This window comes from Spea bombifrons, chromosome 4, assembly GCF_027358695.1.
Source record: "Spea bombifrons isolate aSpeBom1 chromosome 4, aSpeBom1.2.pri, whole genome shotgun sequence".
NCBI classification, from domain to species: Eukaryota; Metazoa; Chordata; class Amphibia; order Anura; family Pelobatidae; genus Spea; species Spea bombifrons.
Genome location: NC_071090.1, coordinates 108126073 through 108147873, shown reverse-complemented (window position 1 = coordinate 108147873; position 21801 = coordinate 108126073). Strand labels below are relative to the sequence as shown.

Below are 21801 nucleotides of genomic sequence, written 5' to 3'. Positions count from 1 at the left end.
AACAAGGCTGAGAACTACTATTCTGGAACTTGATTGAAGAAGAGAGAGCAAAAACTCTTGTTCTATTTAAAAACATGGTTTGAATGTATTCCTTTGCTGAGAGAAACTGGTTTCCTTACCACCAGTCACTCCTAGCATTCGTTCAAGGATTCAATTCAGACCCACTGTCTGCAAGAATGGTAAGTGCCTCCGCTGATGTCAAAGTTAGCCCTCTCCTGTCATTGATTTCCTCCTTCAACTCTCAAGTATAACGATGTTCATCTGAACTCCTCTGTAAAACTAAGCTTCACCAGCCGCTGTGAACAGGATTCGAACCTGTGCAGGGAGACCCCATTGGATTTCGAGTCCAACGCCTTAACCACTCGGCCATCACAGCTCTGACAGGGCTGAGAAAAGGCATTCTGGCACAACCACAGTGGGTTCCATATAATCCATTCAAACAGCTTCTTGACTGTCTTACAGGTAACTCCAACAATGGAGTCAACAAGTCTGAGAACTACTCTTCTGGAACTTGAGAGAACAACAGTTTTTGCTCTCTCTTCTTCTATTTAAAAGCATGGGTTGAATGTATAGATGTACTCTTTACCACCAGTCACTGCTAGCATTGTTTCAAGAATTAAATTCAGACCCACTGTCTACAAGCATAGTAAGAACCTCCGCTGATGTCAAAGTTTGCCCTCTCCTGCCACTGATTGCCTCCTTTAAGTCTCAATAATGATGATGTTTATCTGAACTCTTCTGTAAAATGAACCTTCATCAGCCGCTGCGAACAGGATTCGAACCTGCGTGGGGAGACCCCATTGGATTTCAAGTCCAACGCCTTAACCACTCGGCCATCGCAGCTTTGTGGTGGATGTTGAGAAAAGGCATTCTGGCACAACCACAGTGGGTTCCAGATAATCCATTCAAACAGCTTCTTGACTGTCTTACAGGTAACTCCAACAATGGAGTCAACAAGTCTGAGAACTACTATTCCAGAACGTGAGAGAGAAATCTTTTAAGAATTTTTGATCTCGCGTTCTGCCACAACCACAGAGTGTTGTATATCATAAATTCAAATAGCTTCTTGAGTTTTCTAAAAGAAACTCCAACAGTGGAGCCAACAAGGCTGAGAACTACTATTCTGGAACTTGATAGAAGAAGAGAGAGCAAAAACTCTTGTTCTATTTAAAAACATGGGTTGAATGTATTGATGTGTTCCTTTGCTGAGAGAAACTGGTTTCCTTACCACCAGTCACTCCTAGCATTTGTTCAAGGATTCAATTCAGACCCACTGTCTGCAAGCATGGTAAGTGCCTCCGCTGATGTCAAAGTTAGCCCTCTCCTGTCATTGATTTCCTCCTTCAACTCTCAAGTATAACGATGTTCATCTGAACTCCTCTGTAAAACTAAGCTTCACCAGCCGCTGTGAACAGGATTCGAACCTGTGCAGGGAGACCCCATTGGATTTCGAGTCCAACGCCTTAACCACTCGGCCATCACAGCTCTGACAGGGCTGAGAAAAGGCATTCTGGCACAACCACAGTGGGTTCCATATAATCCATTCAAACAGCTTCTTGACTGTCTTACAGGTAACTCCAACAATGGAGTCAACAAGTCTGAGAACTACTCTTCTGGAACTTGAGAGAACAACAGTTTTTGCTCTCTCTTCTTCTATTTAAAAGCATGGGTTGAATGTATAGATGTGCTCCTTACCACCAGTCACTGCTAGCATTGGTTCAAGGATTAAATTCAGACCCACTGTCTACAAGCATAGTAAGAACCTCCGCTGATGTCAAAGTTTGCCCTCTCCTGCCACTGATTGCCTCCTTCAAGTCTCAATAATGATGATGTTTATCTGAACTCTTCTGTAAAATGAACCTTCATCAGCCGCTGCAAACAGGAATCGAACTTGCGTGGGGAGACCCCATTGGGTTTCAACTCCAACGCCTTAACCACTCGGCCATCACAGCTTTGTGTTGGCTGTTGAGAAAAGGCATTCTGGCACAACTACAGTGGGTTCCAGATAATCCATTCAAACAGCTTCTTGACTGTCTTACAGGTAACTCCAACAATGGAGTCAACAAGTCTGAGAACTACTCTTCTGGAACTTGAGAGAACAACAGTTTTTGCTCTCTCTTCTTCTATTTAAAAGCATGGGTTGAATGTATAGATGTGCTCCTTACCACCAGTCACTGCTAGCATTGGTTCAAGGATTAAATTCAGACCCACTGTCTACAAGTATAGTAAGAACCTCCGCTATTGTCAAAGTTTGCCCTCTCCTGCCACTGATTGCCTCCTTCAAGTCTCAATAATGATGATGTTTATCTGAACTCTTCTGTAAAATGAACCTTCGTCAGCCGCTGCGAACAGGATTCGAACCTGAGCGGGGAGACCCCATTGGATTTCAAGTCCAACGCCTTAACCACTCGGCCATCGCAGCTCTGTGGTGACTGTTGAGAAAAGGCATTCTGGCACAACCACAGTGGGTTCCAGATAATCCATTCAAACAGCTTCTTGACTGTCTTACAGGTAACTCCAACAATGGAGTCAACAAGTCTGAGAACTACTCTTCTGGAACTTGAGAGAACAACAGTTTTTGCTCTCTCTTCTTCTATTTAAAAGCATGGGTTGAATGTATAGATGTGCTCCTTACCACCAGTCACTGCTAGCATTGGTTCAAGGATTAAATTCAGACCCACTGTCTACAAGTATAGTAAGAACCTCCGCTATTGTCAAAGTTTGCCCTCTCCTGCCACTGATTGCCTCCTTCAAGTCTCAATAATGATGATGTTTATCTGAACTCTTCTGTAAAATGAACCTTCGTCAGCCGCTGCGAACAGGATTCGAACCTGAGCGGGGAGACCCCATTGGATTTCAAGTCCAACGCCTTAACCACTCGGCCATCGCAGCTCTGTGGTGACTGTTGAGAAAAGGCATTCTGGCACAACCACAGTGGGTTCCAGATAATCCATTCAAACAGCTTCTTGACTGTCTTACAGGTAACTCCAACAATGGAGTCAACAAGTCTGAGAACTACTGTTCCAGAACGTGAGAAAGAAATCTTTTAAGAATTTTTGATCTCGCATTCTGCCACAACCACAGAGGGTTGTATATCATAAATTCAAATAGCTTCTTGAGTTTTAAAAAAGCAACTCCAACAGTGGAGCCAACAAGGCTGAGAACTACTATTCTGGAACTTGATAGAAGAAGAGAGAGCAAAAACTCTTGTTCTATTTAAAAACATGGGTTGAATGTATTGATGTGTTCCTTTGCTGAGAGAAACTGGTTTCCTTACCACCAGTCACTCCTAGCATTTGTTCAAGGATTCAATTCAGACCCACTGTCTGCAAGAATGGTAAGTGCCTCCGCTGATGTCAAAGTTAGCCCTCTCCTGTCATTGATTTCCTCCTTCAACTCTCAAGTATAACGATGTTCATCTGAACTCCTCTGCAAAACCAAGCTTCCCCAGCGAACAGGATTCGAATCGATGCAGGGAGACCCCATTGGATTTCGAGTCCAACGCCTTAACCACTGGGCCATCACAGCTCTGACAGGGCTGAGAAAAGGCATTCTGGCACAACCACAGTGGGTTCCATATAATCCATTCAAACAGCTTCTTGACTGTCATACAGGTAACTCCAACAATGGAGTCAACAAGTCTGAGAACTACTCTTCTGGAACTTGAGAGAACAACAGTTTTTGCTCTCTCTTCTCCTATTTAAAAGCATGGGTTGAATGTATAGATGTGCTCCTTACCACCAGTCACTGCTAGCACTGGTTCAAGGATTAAATTCAGATCCACTGTCTACAAGCATAGTAAGAACCTCCGCTGATGTCAAAGTTTGCCCTCTCCTGCCACTGATTGCCTCCTTCAAGTCTCAATAATGATTATGTTTATCTGAACTCTTCTGTAAAATGAACCTTCATCAGCCGCCGCGAACAGGATTCGAACCTGCGTGGGGATAACCCATTGGATTTCAAGTCCAACGCCTTAACCGCTCGGCCATCACAGCTCTGTGGTGGGTGTTGTGAAAGGCATTCTGGCACAACCACAGTGGGTTCCAGATAATCCATTCAAACAGCTTCTTGACTGTCTTACAGGTAACTCCAACAATGGAGTCAACAAGTCTGAGAACTACTGTTCCAGAACGTGAGAGAGAAATCTTTTAAGAATTTTTGATCTCGCATTCTGCCACAACCACAGAGGGTTGTATATCATAAATTCAATTAGCTTCTTGAGTTTTAAAAAAGCAACTCCAACAGTGGAGCCAACAAGGCTGAGAACTACTATTCTGGAACTTGAGAGAACAAGAGTTTTTGCTCTCTCTTCTTCTATTTAAAAACATGGGTTGAATGTATGGATGTGTTCCTTTGCTGAGAGAAACCGGTTTCCTTACCACCAGTCACTCCTAGCATTTGTTCAAGGATTCAATTCAGACCCACTGTCTGCTAGCATGGTAAGTGCCTCCGCTGATGTCAAAGTTAGCCCTCTCCTGTCATTGATTTCCTCCTTCAACTCTCAAGTATAACGATGTTCATCTGAACTCCTCTGTAAAACTAAGCTTCATCAGCCGCTGTGAACAGGATTCGAACCTGTGCAGGGAGACCCCATTGGATTTCGAGTCCAACGCCTTAACCACTCGGCCATCACAGCTCTGACAGGACCGAAAAAAGGCATTCTGGCACAACCACAGTGGGTTCCATATAATCCATTCAAACAGCTTCTTGACTGTCTTACAGGTAACTCCAACAATGGAGTCAACAAGTCTGAGAACTACTCTTCTGGAACTTGAGAGAACAACAGTTTTTGCTCTCTCTTCTTCTATTTAAAAGCATGGGTTGAATGTGTAGATGTGCTCCTTACCACCAGTCACTGCTAGCATTGGTTCAAGGATTAAATTCAGACCCACTGTCTACAAGCATAGTAAGAACCTCCGCTGATGTCAAAGTTTGCCCTCTCCTGCCACTGATTGCCTCCTTCAAGTCTCAATAATGATGATGTTTATCTGAACTCTTCTGTAAAATGAACCTTCATCAGCCGCTGCAAAAAGGAATCGAACCTGCGTGGGGAGACCCCACTGGATTTCAAGTCCAACGCCTTAACCACTCGGCCATCGCAGCTTTGTGTTGGCTGTTGAGAAAAGGCATTCTGGCACAACCACAGTGGGTTCCAGATAATCCATTCAAACAGCTTCTTGACTGTCTTACAGGTAACTCCAACAATGGAGTCAACAAGTCTGAGAACTACTCTTCTGGAACTTGAGAGAACAACAGTTTTTGCTGTCTCTTCTTCTATTTAAAAGCATGGGTTGAATGTATAGATGTGCTCCTTACCACCAGTCACTGCTAGCATTGGTTCAAGGATTAAATTCAGACCCACTGTCTACAAGTATAGTAAGAACCTCCGCTATTGTCAAAGTTTGCCCTCTCCTGCCACTGATTGCCTCCTTCAAGTCTCAATAATGATGATGTTTATCTGAACTCTTCTGTAAAATGAACCTTCGTCAGCCGCTGCGAACAGGATTCGAACCTGCGCGGGGAGAACCCATTGGATTTCAAGTCCAACACCTTAACCACTCGGCCATCGCAGCTCTGTGGTGACTGTCGAGAAAAGGCATTCTGGCACAACCACAGTGGGTTCCAGATAATCCATTCAAACAGCTTCTTGACTGTCTTACAGGTAACTCCAACAATGGAGTCAACAAGTCTGAGAACTACTGTTCCAGAACGTGAGAGAGAAATCTTTTAAGAATTTTTGATCTCGCATTCTGCCACAACCATAGAGGGTTGTATATCATAAATTCAAATAGCTTCTTGAGTTTTAAAAAAGCAACTCCAACAGTGGAGCCAACAAGACTGAGAACTACTATTCTGGAACTTGATAGAAGAAGAGAGAGCAAAAACTCTTGTTCTATTTAAAAACATGGGTTGAATGTATTGATGTGTTCCTTTGCTGAGAGAAACTGGTTTCCTTACCACCAGTCACTCCTAGCATTTGTTCAAGGATTCAATTCAGACCCACTGTCTGCAAGCATGGTAAGTGCCTCCGCTGATGTCAAAGTTAGCCCTCTCCTGTCATTGATTTCCTCCTTCAACTCTCAAGTATAACGATGTTCATCTGAAATCCTCTGTAAAACTAAGCTTCACCAGCCGCTGTGAACAGGATTCGAACCTGTGCAGGGAGACCCCATTGGATTTCGAGTCCAACGCCTTAACCACTCGGCCATCACAGCTCAGACAGGGCTGAGAAAAGGCATTCTGGCACAACCACAGTGGGTTCCATATAATCTATTCAAACAGCTTCTTGACTGTCTTACAGGTAACTCCAACAATGGAGTCAACAAGTCTGAGAACTACTCTTCTGGAACTTGAGAGAACAACAGTTTTTGCTCTCTCTTCTGCTATTTAAAAGCATGGGTTGAATGTATAGATGTGCTCCTTACCACCAGTCACTGCTAGCATTGTTTCAAGGATTAAATTCAGACCCACTGTCTACAAGCATAGTAAGAACCTCCGCTGATGTCAAAGTTTGCCCTCTCCTGCCACTGATTGCCTCCTTCAAGTCTCAATAATGATGATATTTATCTGAACTCTTCTGTAAAATGAACCTTCATCAGCCACTGCGAACAGGATTCGAACCTGCGTGGGGAGACCCCATTGGATTTCAAGTCCAACGCCTTAACCACTCGGCCATCGCAGCTTTGCGGTGGGTGTTGAGAAAAGGCATTCTGGCACAACCACAGTGGGTTCCAGATAATCCATTCAAACAGCTTCTTGACTGTCTTACAGGTAACTCCAACAATGGAGTCAACAAGTCTGAGAACTACTATTCCAGAACGTGAGAGAGAAATCTTTTAAGAATTTTTGATCTCGCGTTCTGCCACAACCACAGAGTGTTGTATATCATAAATTCAAATAGCTTCTTGAGTTTTAAAAAAGCAACTCCAACAGTGGAGCCAACAAGGCTGAGAACTACTATTCTGGAACTTGATAGAAGAAGAGAGAGCAAAAACTCTTGTTCTATTTAAAAACATGGGTTGAATGTATTGATGTGTTCCTTTGCTGAGAGAAACTGGTTTCCTTACCACCAGTCACTCCTAGCATTTGTTCAAGGATTCAATTCAGACCCACTGTCTGCAAGAATGGTAAGTGCCTCCGCTGATGTCAAAGTTAGCCCTCTCCTGTCATTGATTTCCTCCTTCAACTCTCAAGTATAACGATGTTCATCTGAACTCCTCTGCAAAACCAAGCTTCCCCAGCGAACAGGATTCGAATCGATGCAGGGAGACCCCATTGGATTTCGAGTCCAACGCCTTAACCACTGGGCCATCACAGCTCTGACAGGGCTGAGAAAAGGCATTCTGGCACAACCACAGTGGGTTCCATATAATCCATTCAAACAGCTTCATGACTGTCATACAGGTAACTCCAACAATGGAGTCAACAAGTCTGAGAACTACTCTTCTGGAACTTGAGAGAACAACAGTTTTTGCTCTCTCTTCTCCTATTTAAAAGCATGGGTTGAATGTATAGATGTGCTCCTTACCACCAGTCACTGCTAGCACTGGTTCAAGGATTAAATTCAGATCCACTGTCTACAAGCATAGTAAGAACCTCCGCTGATGTCAAAGTTTGCCCTCTCCTGCCACTGATTGCCTCCTTCAAGTCTCAATAATGATGATGTTTATCTGAACTCTTCTGTAAAATGAACCTTCATCAGCCGCTGCGAACAGGATTCGAACCTGCGTGGGGATAACCCATTGGATTTCAAGTCCAACGCCTTAACCGCTCGGCCATCACAGCTCTGTGGTGGGTGTTGTGAAAGGCATTCTGGCACAACCACAGTGGGTTCCAGATAATCCATTCAAACAGCTTCTTGACTGTCTTACAGGTAACTCCAACAATGGAGTCAACAAGTCTGAGAACTACTGTTCCAGAACGTGAGAGAGAAATCTTTTAAGAATTTTTGATCTCGCATTCTGCCACAACCACAGAGGGTTGTATATCATAAATTCAATTAGCTTCTTGAGTTTTAAAAAAGCAACTCCAACAGTGGAGCCAACAAGGCTGAGAACTACTATTCTGGAACTTGAGAGAACAAGAGTTTTTGCTCTCTCTTCTTCTATTTAAACACATGGGTTGAATGTATGGATGTGTTCCTTTGCTGAGAGAAACCGGTTTCCTTACCACCAGTCACTCCTAGCATTTGTTCAAGGATTCAATTCAGACCCACTGTCTGCTAGCATGGTAAGTGCCTCCGCTGATGTCAAAGTTAGCCCTCTCCTGTCATTGATTTCCTCCTTCAACTCTCAAGTATAACGATGTTCATCTGAACTCCTCTGTAAAACTAAGCTTCATCAGCCGCTGTGAACAGGATTCGAACCTGTGCAGGGAGACCCCATTGGATTTCGAGTCCAACGCCTTAACCACTCGGCCATCACAGCTCTGACAGGACCGAGAAAAGGCATTCTGGCACAACCACAGTGGGTTCCATATAATCCATTCAAACAGCTTCTTGACTGTCTTACAGGTAACTCCAACAATGGAGTCAACAAGTCTGAGAACTACTCTTCTGGAACTTGAGAGAACAACAGTTTTTGCTCTCTCTTCTTCTATTTAAAAGCATGGGTTGAATGTGTAGATGTGCTCCTTACCACCAGTCACTGCTAGCATTGGTTCAAGGATTAAATTCAGACCCACTGTCTACAAGCATAGTAAGAACCTCCGCTGATGTCAAAGTTTGCCCTCTCCTGCCACTGATTGCCTCCTTCAAGTCTCAATAATGATGATGTTTATCTGAACTCTTCTGTAAAATGAACCTTCATCAGCCGCAAAAAGGAATCGAACCTGCGTGGGGAGACCCAACTGGATTTCAAGTCCAACGCCTTAACCACTCGGCCATCGCAGCTTTGTGTTGGCTGTTGAGAAAAGGCATTCTGGCACAACCACAGTGGGTTCCAGATAATCCATTCAAACAGCTTCTTGACTGTCTTACAGGTAACTCCAACAATGGAGTCAACAAGTCTGAGAACTACTCTTCTGGAACTTGAGAGAACAACAGTTTTTGCTGTCTCTTCTTCTATTTAAAAGCATGGGTTGAATGTATAGATGTGCTCCTTACCACCAGTCACTGCTAGCATTGGTTCAAGGATTAAATTCAGACCCACTGTCTACAAGTATAGTAAGAACCTCCGCTATTGTCAAAGTTTGCCCTCTCCTGCCACTGATTGCCTCCTTCAAGTCTCAATAATGATGATGTTTATCTGAACTCTTCTGTAAAATGAACCTTCGTCAGCCGCTGCGAACAGGATTCGAACCTGCGCGGGGAGACCCCATTGGATTTCAAGTCCAACACCTTAACCACTCGGCCATCGCAGCTCTGTGGTGACTGTCGAGAAAAGGCATTCTGGCACAACCACAGTGGGTTCCAGATAATCCATTCAAACAGCTTCTTGACTGTCTTACAGGTAACTCCAACAATGGAGTCAACAAGTCTGAGAACTACTGTTCCAGAACGTGAGAGAGAAATCTTTTAAGAATTTTTGATCTCGCATTCTGCCACAACCATAGAGGGTTGTATATCATAAATTCAAATAGCTTCTTGAGTTTTAAAAAAGCAACTCCAACAGTGGAGCCAACAAGACTGAGAACTACTATTCTGGAACTTGATAGAAGAAGAGAGAGCAAAAACTCTTGTTCTATTTAAAAACATGGGTTGAATGTATTGATGTGTTCCTTTGCTGAGAGAAACTGGTTTCCTTACCACCAGTCACTCCTAGCATTTGTTCAAGGATTCAATTCAGACCCACTGTCTGCAAGCATGGTAAGTGCCTCCGCTGATGTCAAAGTTAGCCCTCTCCTGTCATTGATTTCCTCCTTCAACTCTCAAGTATAACGATGTTCATCTGAAATCCTCTGTAAAACTAAGCTTCACCAGCCGCTGTGAACAGGATTCGAACCTGTGCAGGGAGACCCCATTGGATTTCGAGTCCAACGCCTTAACCACTCGGCCATCACAGCTCTGACAGGGCTGAGAAAAGGCATTCTGGCACAACCACAGTGGGTTCCATATAATCTATTCAAACAGCTTCTTGACTGTCTTACAGGTAACTCCAACAATGGAGTCAACAAGTCTGAGAACTACTCTTCTGGAACTTGAGAGAACAACAGTTTTTGCTCTCTCTTCTTCTATTTAAAAGCATGGGTTGAATGTATAGATGTGCTCCTTACCACCAGTCACTGCTAGCATTGTTTCAAGGATTAAATTCAGACCCACTGTCTACAAGCATAGTAAGAACCTCCGCTGATGTCAAAGTTTGCCCTCTCCTGCCACTGATTGCCTCCTTCAAGTCTCAATAATGATGATATTTATCTGAACTCTTCTGTAAAATGAACCTTCATCAGCCGCTGCGAACAGGATTCGAACCTGCGCGGGGAGACCCCATTGGATTTCAAGTCCAACGCCTTAACCACTCGGCCATCGCAGCTTTGCGGTGGGTGTTGAGAAAAGGCATTCTGGCACAACCACAGTGGGTTCCAGATAATCCATTCAAACAGCTTCTTGACTGTCTTACAGGTAACTCCAACAATGGAGTCAACAAGTCTGAGAACTACTATTCCAGAACGTGAGAGAGAAATCTTTTAAGAATTTTTGATCTCGCGTTCTGCCACAACCACAGAGTGTTGTATATCATAAATTCAAATAGCTTCTTGAGTTTTCTAAAAGAAACTCCAACAGTGGAGCCAACAAGGCTGAGAACTACTATTCTGGAACTTGATAGAAGAAGAGAGAGCAAAAACTCTTGTTCTATTTAAAAACATGGGTTGAATGTATTGATGTGTTCCTTTGCTGAGAGAAACTGGTTTCCTTACCACCAGTCACTCCTAGCATTTGTTCAAGGATTCAATTCAGACCCACTGTCTGCAAGCATGGTAAGTGCCTCCGCTGATGTCAAAGTTAGCCCTCTCCTGTCATTGATTTCCTCCTTCAACTCTCAAGTATAACGATGTTCATCTGAACTCCTCTGTAAAACTAAGCTTCACCAGCCGCTGTGAACAGGATTCGAACCTGTGCAGGGAGACCCCATTGGATTTCGAGTCCAACGCCTTAACCACTCGGCCATCACAGCTCTGACAGGGCTGAGAAAAGGCATTCTGGCACAACCACAGTGGGTTCCATATAATCCATTCAAACAGCTTCTTGACTGTCTTACAGGTAACTCCAACAATGGAGTCAACAAGTCTGAGAACTACTCTTCTGGAACTTGAGAGAACAACAGTTTTTGCTCTCTCTTCTTCTATTTAAAAGCATGGGTTGAATGTATAGATGTACTCTTTACCACCAGTCACTGCTAGCATTGTTTCAAGGATTAAATTCAGACCCACTGTCTACAAGCAAAGTAAGAACCTCCGCTGATGTCAAAGTTTGCCCTCTCCTGCCACTGATTGCCTCCTTCAAGTCTCAATAATGATGATGTTTATCTGAACTCTTCGGTAAAATGAACCTTCATCAGCCGCTGCGAACAGGATTCGAACCTGCGTGGGGAGACCCCATTGGATTTCAAGTCCAACGCCTTAACCACTCGGCCATCGCAGCTTTGGGGTGGATGTTGAGAAAAGGCATTCTGGCACAACCACAGTGGGTTCCAGATAATCCATTCAAACAGCTTCTTGACTGTCTTACAGGTAACTCCAACAATGGAGTCAACAAGTCTGAGAACTACTATTCCAGAACGTGAGAGAGAAATCTTTTAAGAATTTTTGATCTCGCGTTCTGCCACAACCACAGAGTGTTGTATATCATAAATTCAAATAGCTTCTTGAGTTTTCTAAAAGAAACTCCAACAGTGGAGCCAACAAGGCTGAGAACTACTATTCTGGAACTTGATTGAAGAAGAGAGAGCAAAAACTCTTGTTCTATTTAAAAACATGGTTTGAATGTATGGATGTGTTCCTTTGCTGAGAGAAACTGGTTTCCTTACCACCAGTCACTCCTAGCATTCGTTCAAGGATTCAATTCAGACCCACTGTCTGCAAGAATGGTAAGTGCCTCCACTGATGTCAAAGTTAGCCCTCTCCTGTCATTGATTTCCTCCTTCAACTCTCAAGTATAACGATGTTCATCTGAACTCCTCTGCAAAACCAAGCTTCCCCAGCCGCTGTGAACAGGATTCGAACCTGTGCAGGGAGACCCCATTGGATTTCGAGTCCAACGCCTTAACCACTCGGCCATCACAGCTCTGACAGGGCTGAGAAAAGGCATTCTGGCACAACCACAGTGGGTTCCATATAATCCATTCAAACAGCTTCTTGACTGTCTTACAGGTAACTCCAACAATGGAGTCAACAAGTCTGAGAACTACTCTTCTGGAACTTGAGAGAACAACAGTTTTTGCTCTCTCTTCTTCTATTTAAAAGCATGGGTTGAATGTATAGATGTGCTCCTTACCACCAGTCACTGCTAGCATTGGTTCAAGGATTAAATTCAGACCCACTGTCTACAAGCATAGTAAGAACCTCCGCTAATGTCAAAGTTTGCCCTCTCCTGCCACTGATTGCCTCCTTCAAGTCTCAATAATGATGATGTTTATCTGAACTCTTCTGTAAAATGAACCTTCATCAGCCGCTGCGAACAGGATTCGAACCTGCGTGGGGAGACCCCATTGGATTTCAAGTCCAACGCCTTAACCACTCGGCCATCGCAGCTTTGCGGTGGATGTTGAGAAAAGGCATTCTGGCACAACCACAGTGGGTTCCAGATAATCCATTCAAACAGCTTCTTGACTGTCTTACAGGTAACTCCAACAATGGAGTCAACAAGTCTGAGAACTACTATTCCAGAACGTGAGAGAGAAATCTTTTAAGAATTTTTGATCTCGCGTTCTGCCACAACCACAGAGTGTTGTATATCATAAATTCAAATAGCTTCTTGAGTTTTCTAAAAGAAACTCCAACAGTGGAGCCAACAAGGCTGAGAACTACTATTCTGGAACTTGATAGAAGAAGAGAGAGCAAAAACTCTTGTTCTATTTAAAAACATGGGTTGAATGTATTGATGTGTTCCTTTGCTGAGAGAAACTGGTTTCCTTACCACCAGTCACTCCTAGCATTTGTTCAAGGATTCAATTCAGACCCACTGTCTGCAAGCATGGTAAGTGCCTCCGCTGATGTCAAAGTTAGCCCTCTCCTGTCATTGATTTCCTCCTTCAACTCTCAAGTATAACGATGTTCATCTGAACTCCTCTGTAAAACTAAGCTTCACCAGCCGCTGTGAACAGGATTCGAACCTGTGCAGGGAGACCCCATTGGATTTCGAGTCCAACGCCTTAACCACTCGGCCATCACAGCTCTGACACGGCTGAGAAAAGGCATTCTGGCACAACCACAGTGGGTTCCATATAATCCATTCAAACAGCTTCTTGACTGTCTTACAGGTAACTCCAACAATGGAGTCAACAAGTCTGAGAACTACTCTTCTGGAACTTGAGAGAACAACAGTTTTTGCTCTCTCTTCTTCTATTTAAAAGCATGGGTTGAATGTATAGATGTACTCTTTACCACCAGTCACTGCTAGCATTGTTTCAAGGATTAAATTCAGACCCACTGTCTACAAGCATAGTAAGAACCTCCGCTATTGTCAAAGTTTGCCCTCTCCTGCCACTGATTGCCTCCTTCAAGTCTCAATAATGATGATGTTTATCTGAACTCTTCTGTAAAATGAACCTTCATCAGCCGCTGCGAAAAGGATTCGAACCTGCGTGGGGAGACCCCATTGAATTTCAAGTCCAACGCCTTAACCACTCGGCCATCGCAGCTTTGGGGTGGATGTTGAGAAAAGGCATTCTGGCACAACCACAGTGGGTTCCAGATAATCCATTCAAACAGCTTCTTGACTGTCTTACAGGTAACTCCAACAATGGAGTCAACAAGTCTGAGAACTACTATTCCAGAACGTGAGAGAGAAATCTTTTAAGAATTTTTGATCTCGCGTTCTGCCACAACCACAGAGTGTTGTATATCATAAATTCAAATAGCTTCTTGAGTTTTCTAAAAGAAACTCCAACAGTGGAGCCAACAAGGCTGAGAACTACTATTCTGGAACTTGATTGAAGAAGAGAGAGCAAAAACTCTTGTTCTATTTAAAAACATGGTTTGAATGTATGGATGTGTTCCTTTGCTGAGAGAAACTGGTTTCCTTACCACCAGTCACTCCTAGCATTCGTTCAAGGATTCAATTCAGACCCACTGTCTGCAAGAATGGTAAGTGCCTCCACTGATGTCAAAGTTAGCCCTCTCCTGTCATTGATTTCCTCCTTCAACTCTCAAGTATAACGATGTTCATCTGAACTCCTCTGCAAAACCAAGCTTCCGCAGCCGCTGTGAACAGGATTCGAACCTGTGCAGGGAGACCCCATTGGATTTCGAGTCCAACGCCTTAACCACTCGGCCATCACAGCTCTGACAGGGCTGAGAAAAGGCATTCTGGCACAACCACAGTGGGTTCCATATAATCCATTCAAACAGCTTCTTGACTGTCTTACAGGTAACTCCAACAATGGAGTCAACAAGTCTGAGAACTACTCTTCTGGAACTTGAGAGAACAACAGTTTTTGCTCTCTCTTCTTCTATTTAAAAGCATGGGTTGAATGTATAGATGTGCTCCTTACCACCAGTCACTGCTAGCATTGGTTCAAGGATTAAATTCAGACCCACTGTCTACAAGCATAGTAAGAACCTCCGCTAATGTCAAAGTTTGCCCTCTCCTGCCACTGATTGCCTCCTTCAAGTCTCAATAATGATGATGTTTATCTGAACTCTTCTGTAAAATGAACCTTCATCAGCCGCTGCGAACAGGATTCGAACCTGCGTGGGGAGACCCCATTGGATTTCAAGTCCAACGCCTTAACCACTCGGCCATCGCAGCTTTGCGGTGGATGTTGAGAAAAGGCATTCTGGCACAACCACAGTGGGTTCCAGATAATCCATTCAAACAGCTTCTTGACTGTCTTACAGGTAACTCCAACAATGGAGTCAACAAGTCTGAGAACTACTATTCCAGAACGTGAGAGAGAAATCTTTTAAGAATTTTTGATCTCGCGTTCTGCCACAACCACAGAGTGTTGTATATCATAAATTCAAATGGCTTCTTGAGTTTTCTAAAAGAAACTCCAACAGTGGAGCCAACAAGGCTGAGAACTACTATTCTGGAACTTGATAGAAGAAGAGAGAGCAAAAACTCTTGTTCTATTTAAAAACATGGGTTGAATGTATTGATGTGTTCCTTTGCTGAGAGAAACTGGTTTCCTTACCACCAGTCACTCCTAGCATTTGTTCAAGGATTCAATTCAGACCCACTGTCTGCAAGCATGGTAAGTGCCTCCGCTGATGTCAAAGTTAGCCCTCTCCTGTCATTGATTTCCTCCTTCAACTCTCAAGTATAACGATGTTCATCTGAACTCCTCTGTAAAACTAAGCTTCACCAGCCGCTGTGAACAGGATTCGAACCTGTGCAGGGAGACCCCATTGGATTTCGAGTCCAACGCCTTAACCACTCGGCCATCACAGCTCTGACACGGCTGAGAAAAGGCATTCTGGCACAACCACAGTGGGTTCCATATAATCCATTCAAACAGCTTCTTGACTGTCTTACAGGTAACTCCAACAATGGAGTCAACAAGTCTGAGAACTACTCTTCTGGAACTTGAGAGAACAACAGTTTTTGCTCTCTCTTCTTCTATTTAAAAGCATGGGTTGAATGTATAGATGTGCTCCTTACCACCAGTCACTGCTAGCATTGGTTCAAGGATTAAATTCAGACCCACTGTCTACAAGTATAGTAAGAACCTCCGCTATTGTCAAAGTTTGCCCTCTCCTGCCACTGATTGCCTCCTTCAAGTCTCAATAATGATGATGTTTATCTGAACTCTTCTGCAAAATGAACCTTCGTCAGCCGCTGCGAACAGGATTCGACCCTGCGCGGGGAGACCCCATTGGATTTCAAGTCCAACACCTTAACCACTCGGCCATCGCAGCTCTGTGGTGACTGTTGAGAAAAGGCATTCTGGCACAACCACAGTGGGTTCCAGATAATCCATTCAAACAGCTTCTTGACTGTCTTACAGGTAACTCCAACAATGGAGTCAACAAGTCTGAGAACTACTGTTCCAGAACGTGAGAGAGAAATCTTTTAAGAATTTTTGATCTCGCATTCTGCCACAACCACAGAGGGTTGTATATCATAAATTCAAATAGCTTCTTGAGTTTTAAAAAAGCAACTCCAACAGTGGAGCCAACAAGGCTGAGAACTACTATTCTGGAACTTGAGAGAACAACAGTTTTTGCTCTCTCTTCTTCTATTTAAAAGCATGGGTTGAATGTATAGATGTGCTCCTTACCACCAGTCACTGCTAGCATTGGTTCAAGGATTAAATTCAGACCCACTGTCTACAAGCATAGTAAGAACCTCCGCTAATGTCAAAGTTTGCCCTCTCCTGCCACTGATTGCCTCCTTTAAGTCTCAATAATGATGATGTTTATCTGAACTCTTCTGTAAAATGAACCTTCACCAGCCGCTGCGAACAGGATTCGAACCTGCGTGGGGAGACCCCATTGGATTTCAAGTCCAACGCCTTAACCACTCGGCCATCGCAGCTTTGTGGTGGATGTTGAGAAAAGGCATTCTGGCACAACCACAGTGGGTTCCAGATAATCCATTCAAACAGCTTCTTGACTGTCTTACAGGTAACTCCAACAATGGAGTCAACAAGTCTGAGAACTACTATTCCAGAACGTGAGAGAGAAATCTTTTAAGAATTTTTGATCTCGCGTTCTGCCACAACCACAGAGTGTTGTATATCATAAATTCAAATAGCTTCTTGAGTTTTCTAAAAGAAACTCCAACAGTGGAGCCAACAAGGCTGAGAACTACTATTCTGGAACTTGATAGAAGAAGAGAGAGCAAAAACTCTTGTTCTATTTAAAAACATGGGTTGAATGTATTGATGTGTTCCTTTGCTGAGAGAAACTGGTTTCCTTACCACCAGTCACTCCTAGCATTTGTTCAAGGATTCAATTCAGACCCACTGTCTGCAAGCATGGTAAGTGCCTCCGCTGATGTCAAAGTTAGCCCTCTCCTGTCATTGATTTCCTCCTTCAACTCTCAAGTATAACGATGTTCATCTGAACTCCTCTGTAAAACTAAGCTTCACCAGCCGCTGTGAACAGGATTCGAACCTGTGCAGGGAGACCCCATTGGATTTCGAGGCCAACGCCTTAACCACTCGGCCATCACAGCTCTGACGGGGCTGAGAAAAGGCATTCTGGCACAACCACAGTGGGTTCCATATAATCCATTCAAACAGCTTCTTGACTGTCTTACAGGTAACTCCAACAATGGAGTCAACAAGTCTGAGAACTACTCTTCTGGAACTTGAGAGAACAACAGTTTTTGCTCTCTCTTCTTCTATTTAAAAGCATGGGTTGAATGTATAGATGTGCTCCTTACCACCAGTCACTGCTAGCATTGGTTCAAGGATTAAATTCAGACCCACTGTCTACAAGCATAGTAAGAACCTCCGCTGATGTCAAAGTTTGCCCTCTCCTGCCACTGATTGCCTCCTTCAAGTCTCAATAATGATGATGTTTATCTGAACTCTTCAGTAAAATGAACCTTCATCAGCCGCTGCAAACAGGAATCGAACTTGCGTGGGGAGACCCCATTGGATTTCAAGTCCAACGCCTTAACCACTCGGCCATCACAGCTTTGTGTTGGCTGTTGAGAAAAGGCATTCTGGCACAACCACAGTGGGTTCCAGATAATCCATTCAAACAGCTTCTTGACTGTCTTACAGGTAACTCCAACAATGGAGTCAACAAGTCTGAGAACTACTCTTCTGGAACTTGAGAGAACAACAGTTTTTGCTCTCTCTTCTTCTATTTAAAAGCATGGGTTGAATGTATAGATGTGCTCCTTACCACCAGTCACTGCTAGCATTGGTTCAAGGATTAAATTCAGACCCACTGTCTACAAGTATAGTAAGAACCTCCGCTATTGTCAAAGTTTGCCCTCTCCTGCCACTGATTGCCTCCTTCAAGTCTCAATAATGATGATGTTTATCTGAACTCTTCTGTAAAATGAACCTTCGTCAGCCGCTGCGAACAGGATTCGAACCTGAGCGGGGAGACCCCATTGGATTTCAAGTCCAACGCCTTAACCACTCGGCCATCGCAGCTCTGTGGTGACTGTTGAGAAAAGGCATTCTGGCACAACCACAGTGGGTTCCAGATAATCCATTCAAACAGCTTCTTGACTGTCTTACAGGTAACTCCAACAATGGAGTCAACAAGTCTGAGAACTACTGTTCCAGAACGTGAGAAAGAAATCTTTTAAGAATTTTTGATCTCGCATTCTGCCACAACCACAGAGGGTTGTATATCATAAATTCAAATAGCTTCTTGAGTTTTAAAAAAGCAACTCCAACAGTGGAGCCAACAAGGCTGAGAACTACTATTCTGGAACTTGATAGAAGAAGAGAGAGCAAAAACTCTTGTTCTATTTAAAAACATGGGTTGAATGTATTGATGTGTTCCTTTGCTGAGAGAAACTGGTTTCCTTACCACCAGTCACTCCTAGCATTTGTTCAAGGATTCAATTCAGACCCACTGTCTGCAAGAATGGTAAGTGCCTCCGCTGATGTCAAAGTTAGCCCTCTCCTGTCATTGATTTCCTCCTTCAACTCTCAAGTATAACGATGTTCATCTGAACTCCTCTGCAAAACCAAGCTTCCCCAGCCGCTGTGAACAGGATTCGAATCGATGCAGGGAGACCCCATTGGATTTCGAGTCCAACGCCTTAACCACTGGGCCATCACAGCTCTGACAGGGCTGAGAAAAGGCATTCTGGCACAACCACAGTGGGTTCCATATAATCCATTCAAACAGCTTCTTGACTGTCTTACAGGTAACTCCAACAATGGAGTCAACAAGTCTGAGAACTACTCTTCTGGAACTTGAGAGAACAACAGTTTTTGCTCTCTCTTCTCCTATTTAAAAGGATGGGTTGAATGTATAGATGTGCTCCTTACCACCAGTCACTGCTAGCACTGGTTCAAGGATTAAATTCAGATCCACTGTCTACAAGCATAGTAAGAACCTCCGCTGATGTCAGTTTGCCCTCTCCTGCCACTGATTGCCTCCTTCAAGTCTCAATAATGATGATGTTTATCTGAACTCTTCTGTAAAATGAACCTTCATCAGCCGCTGCGAACAGGATTCGAACCTGCGTGGGGATAACCCATTGGATTTCAAGTCCAACGCCTTAACCGCTCGGCCATCACAGCTCTGTGGTGGGTGTTGTGAAAGGCATTCTGGCACAACCACAGTGGGTTCCAGATAATCCATTCAAACAGCTTCTTGACTGTCTTACAGGTAACTCCAACAATGGAGTCAACAAGTCTGAGAACTACTGTTCCAGAACGTGAGAGAGAAATCTTTTAAGAATTTTTGATCTCGCATTCTGCCACAACCACAGAGGGTTGTATATCATAAATTCAATTAGCTTCTTGAGTTTTAAAAAAGAAACTCCAACAGTGGAGCCAACAAGGCTGAGAACTACTATTCTGGAACTTGAGAGAACAAGAGTTTTTGCTCTCTCTTCTTCTATTTAAAAACATGGGTTGAATGTATGGATGTGTTCCTTTGCTGAGAGAAACCGGTTTCCTTACCACCAGTCACTCCTAGCATTTGTTCAAGGATTCAATTCAGACCCACTGTCTGCTAGCATGGTAAGTGCCTCCGCTGATGTCAAAGTTAGCCCTCTCCTGTCATTGATTTCCTCCTTCAACTCTCAAGTATAACGATGTTCATCTGAACTCCTCTGTAAAACTAAGCTTCATCAGCCGCTGTGAACAGGATTCGAACCTGTGCAGGGAGACCCCATTGGATTTCGAGTCCAACGCCTTAACCACTCGGCCATCACAGCTCTGACAGGACTGAGAAAAGGCATTCTGGCACAACCACAGTGGGTTCCATATAATCCATTCAAACAGCTTCTTGACTGTCTTACAGGTAACTCCAACAATGGAGTCAACAAGTCTGAGAACTACTCTTCTGGAACTTGAGAGAACAACAGTTTTTGCTCTCTCTTCTTCTATTTAAAAGCATGGGTTGAATGTGTAGATGTGCTCCTTACCACCAGTCACTGCTAGCATTGGTTCAAGGATTAAATTCAGACCCACTGTCTACAAGCATAGTAAGAACCTCCGCTGATGTCAAAGTTTGCCCTCTCCTGCCACTGATTGCCTCCTTCAAGTCTCAATAATGATGATGTTTATCTGAACTCTTCTGTAAAATGAACCTTCATCAGCCGCTGCAAAAAGGAATCGAACCTGCGTGGGGAGACCCCACTGGATTTCAAGTCCAACGCCTTAACCACTCGGCCATCGCAGCTTTGTGTTGGCTGTTGAGAAAAGGCATTCTGGCACAACCACAGTGGGTTCCATATAATCCATTCAAACAGCTTCTTGACTGTCTTACAGGTAACTCCAACAATGGAGTCAACAAGTCTGAGAACTACTCTTCTGGAACTTGAGAGAACAACAGTTTTTGCTGTCTCTTCTTCTATTTAAAAGCATGGGTTGAATGTATAGATGTGCTCCTTACCACCAGTCACTGCTAGCATTGGTTCAAGGATTAAATTCAGACCCACTGTCTACAATTATAGTAAGAACCTCCGCTATTGTCAAAGTTTGCCCTCTCCTGCCACTGATTGCCTCCTTCAAGTCTCAATAATGATGATGTTTATCTGAACTCTTCTGTAAAATGAACCTTCGTCAGCCGCTGCGAACAGGATTCGAACCTGCGCGGGGAGACCCCATTGGATTTCAAGTCCAACACCTTAACCACTCGGCCATCGCAGCTCTGTGGTGACTGTTGAGAAAAGGCATTCTGGCACAACCACAGTGGGTTCCAGATAATCCATTCAAACAGCTTCTTGACTGTCTTACAGGTAACTCCAACAATGGAGTCAACAAGTCTGAGAACTACTGTTCCAGAACGTGAGAGAGAAATCTTTTAAGAATTTTTGATCTCGCATTCTGCCACAACCACAGAGGGTTGTATATCATAAATTCAAATAGCTTCTTGAGTTTTAAAAAAGCAACTCCAACAGTGGAGCCAACAAGGCTGAGAACTACTATTCTGGAACTTGAGAGAACAACAGTTTTTGCTCTCTCTTCTTCTATTTAAAAGCATGGGTTGAATGTATAGATGTGCTCCTTACCACCAGTCACTGCTAGCATTGGTTCAAGGATTAAATTCAGACCCACTGTCTACAAGCATAGTAAGAACCTCCGCTAATGTCAAAGTTTGCCCTCTCCTGCCACTGATTGCCTCCTTCAAGTCTCAATAATGATGATGTTTATCTGAACTCTTCTGTAAAATGAACCTTCGTCAGCCGCTGCGAACAGGATTTGAACCTGCGCGGGGAGACCCCATTGGATTTCAAGTCCAACGCCTTAACCACTCGGCCATCGCAGCTCTGTGGTGATTATTGAGAAAAGGCATTCTGGCACAACCACAGTGGGTTCCAGATAATCCATTCAAACAGCTTCTTGACTGTCTTACAGGTAACTCCAACAATGGAGTCAACAAGTCTGAGAACTACTGTTCCAGAACGTGAGAGAGAAATCTTTTAAGAATTTTTGATCTCGCATTCTGCCACAACCATAGAGGGTTGTATATCATAAATTCAAATAGCTTCTTGAGTTTTAAAAAAGCAACTCCAACAGTGGAGCCAACAAGACTGAGAACTACTATTCTGGA

General features: G+C 43.7%; 38 non-coding genes across 38 annotated transcripts; all 38 read right to left on the bottom strand.

Annotated features, from left to right (window-relative positions):
- Positions 1–294: 294 nt before the first annotated feature.
- TRNAS-CGA (transfer RNA serine (anticodon CGA)) lies at positions 295–376 on the bottom strand. Its single transcript has one exon. It is a non-coding gene; the product is annotated as a tRNA-Ser (tRNA).
- A 385-nt stretch (positions 377–761) lies between these two features.
- On the bottom strand, positions 762–843 carry TRNAS-UGA (transfer RNA serine (anticodon UGA)). The gene has a single exon. It is a non-coding gene; the product is annotated as a tRNA-Ser (tRNA).
- Positions 844–1403: 560 nt separating this feature from the next.
- Positions 1404–1485, bottom strand: TRNAS-CGA (transfer RNA serine (anticodon CGA)). The gene has a single exon. It is a non-coding gene; the product is annotated as a tRNA-Ser (tRNA).
- A 385-nt stretch (positions 1486–1870) lies between these two features.
- On the bottom strand, positions 1871–1952 carry TRNAS-UGA (transfer RNA serine (anticodon UGA)). Its single transcript has one exon. It is a non-coding gene; the product is annotated as a tRNA-Ser (tRNA).
- A 388-nt stretch (positions 1953–2340) lies between these two features.
- On the bottom strand, positions 2341–2422 carry TRNAS-UGA (transfer RNA serine (anticodon UGA)). Its single transcript has one exon. It is a non-coding gene; the product is annotated as a tRNA-Ser (tRNA).
- Positions 2423–2810: 388 nt separating this feature from the next.
- Positions 2811–2892, bottom strand: TRNAS-UGA (transfer RNA serine (anticodon UGA)). The gene has a single exon. It is a non-coding gene; the product is annotated as a tRNA-Ser (tRNA).
- Positions 2893–3913: 1021 nt separating this feature from the next.
- On the bottom strand, positions 3914–3995 carry TRNAS-UGA (transfer RNA serine (anticodon UGA)). The gene has a single exon. It is a non-coding gene; the product is annotated as a tRNA-Ser (tRNA).
- Positions 3996–4554: 559 nt separating this feature from the next.
- TRNAS-CGA (transfer RNA serine (anticodon CGA)) lies at positions 4555–4636 on the bottom strand. The gene has a single exon. It is a non-coding gene; the product is annotated as a tRNA-Ser (tRNA).
- Positions 4637–5021: 385 nt separating this feature from the next.
- TRNAS-UGA (transfer RNA serine (anticodon UGA)) lies at positions 5022–5103 on the bottom strand. Its single transcript has one exon. It is a non-coding gene; the product is annotated as a tRNA-Ser (tRNA).
- A 388-nt stretch (positions 5104–5491) lies between these two features.
- TRNAS-UGA (transfer RNA serine (anticodon UGA)) lies at positions 5492–5573 on the bottom strand. Its single transcript has one exon. It is a non-coding gene; the product is annotated as a tRNA-Ser (tRNA).
- A 560-nt stretch (positions 5574–6133) lies between these two features.
- On the bottom strand, positions 6134–6215 carry TRNAS-CGA (transfer RNA serine (anticodon CGA)). Its single transcript has one exon. It is a non-coding gene; the product is annotated as a tRNA-Ser (tRNA).
- Positions 6216–6600: 385 nt separating this feature from the next.
- TRNAS-UGA (transfer RNA serine (anticodon UGA)) lies at positions 6601–6682 on the bottom strand. Its single transcript has one exon. It is a non-coding gene; the product is annotated as a tRNA-Ser (tRNA).
- Positions 6683–7703: 1021 nt separating this feature from the next.
- TRNAS-UGA (transfer RNA serine (anticodon UGA)) lies at positions 7704–7785 on the bottom strand. The gene has a single exon. It is a non-coding gene; the product is annotated as a tRNA-Ser (tRNA).
- Positions 7786–8344: 559 nt separating this feature from the next.
- On the bottom strand, positions 8345–8426 carry TRNAS-CGA (transfer RNA serine (anticodon CGA)). Its single transcript has one exon. It is a non-coding gene; the product is annotated as a tRNA-Ser (tRNA).
- Positions 8427–8808: 382 nt separating this feature from the next.
- On the bottom strand, positions 8809–8890 carry TRNAS-UGA (transfer RNA serine (anticodon UGA)). Its single transcript has one exon. It is a non-coding gene; the product is annotated as a tRNA-Ser (tRNA).
- Positions 8891–9278: 388 nt separating this feature from the next.
- On the bottom strand, positions 9279–9360 carry TRNAS-UGA (transfer RNA serine (anticodon UGA)). Its single transcript has one exon. It is a non-coding gene; the product is annotated as a tRNA-Ser (tRNA).
- Positions 9361–9920: 560 nt separating this feature from the next.
- TRNAS-CGA (transfer RNA serine (anticodon CGA)) lies at positions 9921–10002 on the bottom strand. Its single transcript has one exon. It is a non-coding gene; the product is annotated as a tRNA-Ser (tRNA).
- Positions 10003–10387: 385 nt separating this feature from the next.
- Positions 10388–10469, bottom strand: TRNAS-UGA (transfer RNA serine (anticodon UGA)). Its single transcript has one exon. It is a non-coding gene; the product is annotated as a tRNA-Ser (tRNA).
- Positions 10470–11029: 560 nt separating this feature from the next.
- On the bottom strand, positions 11030–11111 carry TRNAS-CGA (transfer RNA serine (anticodon CGA)). The gene has a single exon. It is a non-coding gene; the product is annotated as a tRNA-Ser (tRNA).
- A 385-nt stretch (positions 11112–11496) lies between these two features.
- On the bottom strand, positions 11497–11578 carry TRNAS-UGA (transfer RNA serine (anticodon UGA)). Its single transcript has one exon. It is a non-coding gene; the product is annotated as a tRNA-Ser (tRNA).
- Positions 11579–12138: 560 nt separating this feature from the next.
- On the bottom strand, positions 12139–12220 carry TRNAS-CGA (transfer RNA serine (anticodon CGA)). Its single transcript has one exon. It is a non-coding gene; the product is annotated as a tRNA-Ser (tRNA).
- Positions 12221–12605: 385 nt separating this feature from the next.
- On the bottom strand, positions 12606–12687 carry TRNAS-UGA (transfer RNA serine (anticodon UGA)). Its single transcript has one exon. It is a non-coding gene; the product is annotated as a tRNA-Ser (tRNA).
- Positions 12688–13247: 560 nt separating this feature from the next.
- Positions 13248–13329, bottom strand: TRNAS-CGA (transfer RNA serine (anticodon CGA)). Its single transcript has one exon. It is a non-coding gene; the product is annotated as a tRNA-Ser (tRNA).
- A 385-nt stretch (positions 13330–13714) lies between these two features.
- TRNAS-UGA (transfer RNA serine (anticodon UGA)) lies at positions 13715–13796 on the bottom strand. Its single transcript has one exon. It is a non-coding gene; the product is annotated as a tRNA-Ser (tRNA).
- A 560-nt stretch (positions 13797–14356) lies between these two features.
- On the bottom strand, positions 14357–14438 carry TRNAS-CGA (transfer RNA serine (anticodon CGA)). The gene has a single exon. It is a non-coding gene; the product is annotated as a tRNA-Ser (tRNA).
- A 385-nt stretch (positions 14439–14823) lies between these two features.
- Positions 14824–14905, bottom strand: TRNAS-UGA (transfer RNA serine (anticodon UGA)). Its single transcript has one exon. It is a non-coding gene; the product is annotated as a tRNA-Ser (tRNA).
- Positions 14906–15465: 560 nt separating this feature from the next.
- On the bottom strand, positions 15466–15547 carry TRNAS-CGA (transfer RNA serine (anticodon CGA)). The gene has a single exon. It is a non-coding gene; the product is annotated as a tRNA-Ser (tRNA).
- A 385-nt stretch (positions 15548–15932) lies between these two features.
- On the bottom strand, positions 15933–16014 carry TRNAS-UGA (transfer RNA serine (anticodon UGA)). The gene has a single exon. It is a non-coding gene; the product is annotated as a tRNA-Ser (tRNA).
- A 537-nt stretch (positions 16015–16551) lies between these two features.
- On the bottom strand, positions 16552–16633 carry TRNAS-UGA (transfer RNA serine (anticodon UGA)). The gene has a single exon. It is a non-coding gene; the product is annotated as a tRNA-Ser (tRNA).
- Positions 16634–17193: 560 nt separating this feature from the next.
- TRNAS-CGA (transfer RNA serine (anticodon CGA)) lies at positions 17194–17275 on the bottom strand. Its single transcript has one exon. It is a non-coding gene; the product is annotated as a tRNA-Ser (tRNA).
- Positions 17276–17660: 385 nt separating this feature from the next.
- TRNAS-UGA (transfer RNA serine (anticodon UGA)) lies at positions 17661–17742 on the bottom strand. The gene has a single exon. It is a non-coding gene; the product is annotated as a tRNA-Ser (tRNA).
- A 388-nt stretch (positions 17743–18130) lies between these two features.
- Positions 18131–18212, bottom strand: TRNAS-UGA (transfer RNA serine (anticodon UGA)). Its single transcript has one exon. It is a non-coding gene; the product is annotated as a tRNA-Ser (tRNA).
- A 560-nt stretch (positions 18213–18772) lies between these two features.
- On the bottom strand, positions 18773–18854 carry TRNAS-CGA (transfer RNA serine (anticodon CGA)). Its single transcript has one exon. It is a non-coding gene; the product is annotated as a tRNA-Ser (tRNA).
- A 383-nt stretch (positions 18855–19237) lies between these two features.
- TRNAS-UGA (transfer RNA serine (anticodon UGA)) lies at positions 19238–19319 on the bottom strand. The gene has a single exon. It is a non-coding gene; the product is annotated as a tRNA-Ser (tRNA).
- Positions 19320–19878: 559 nt separating this feature from the next.
- Positions 19879–19960, bottom strand: TRNAS-CGA (transfer RNA serine (anticodon CGA)). The gene has a single exon. It is a non-coding gene; the product is annotated as a tRNA-Ser (tRNA).
- Positions 19961–20345: 385 nt separating this feature from the next.
- TRNAS-UGA (transfer RNA serine (anticodon UGA)) lies at positions 20346–20427 on the bottom strand. Its single transcript has one exon. It is a non-coding gene; the product is annotated as a tRNA-Ser (tRNA).
- A 388-nt stretch (positions 20428–20815) lies between these two features.
- On the bottom strand, positions 20816–20897 carry TRNAS-UGA (transfer RNA serine (anticodon UGA)). Its single transcript has one exon. It is a non-coding gene; the product is annotated as a tRNA-Ser (tRNA).
- Positions 20898–21434: 537 nt separating this feature from the next.
- On the bottom strand, positions 21435–21516 carry TRNAS-UGA (transfer RNA serine (anticodon UGA)). The gene has a single exon. It is a non-coding gene; the product is annotated as a tRNA-Ser (tRNA).
- Between the last annotated feature and the right edge of the window lie 285 nt (positions 21517–21801).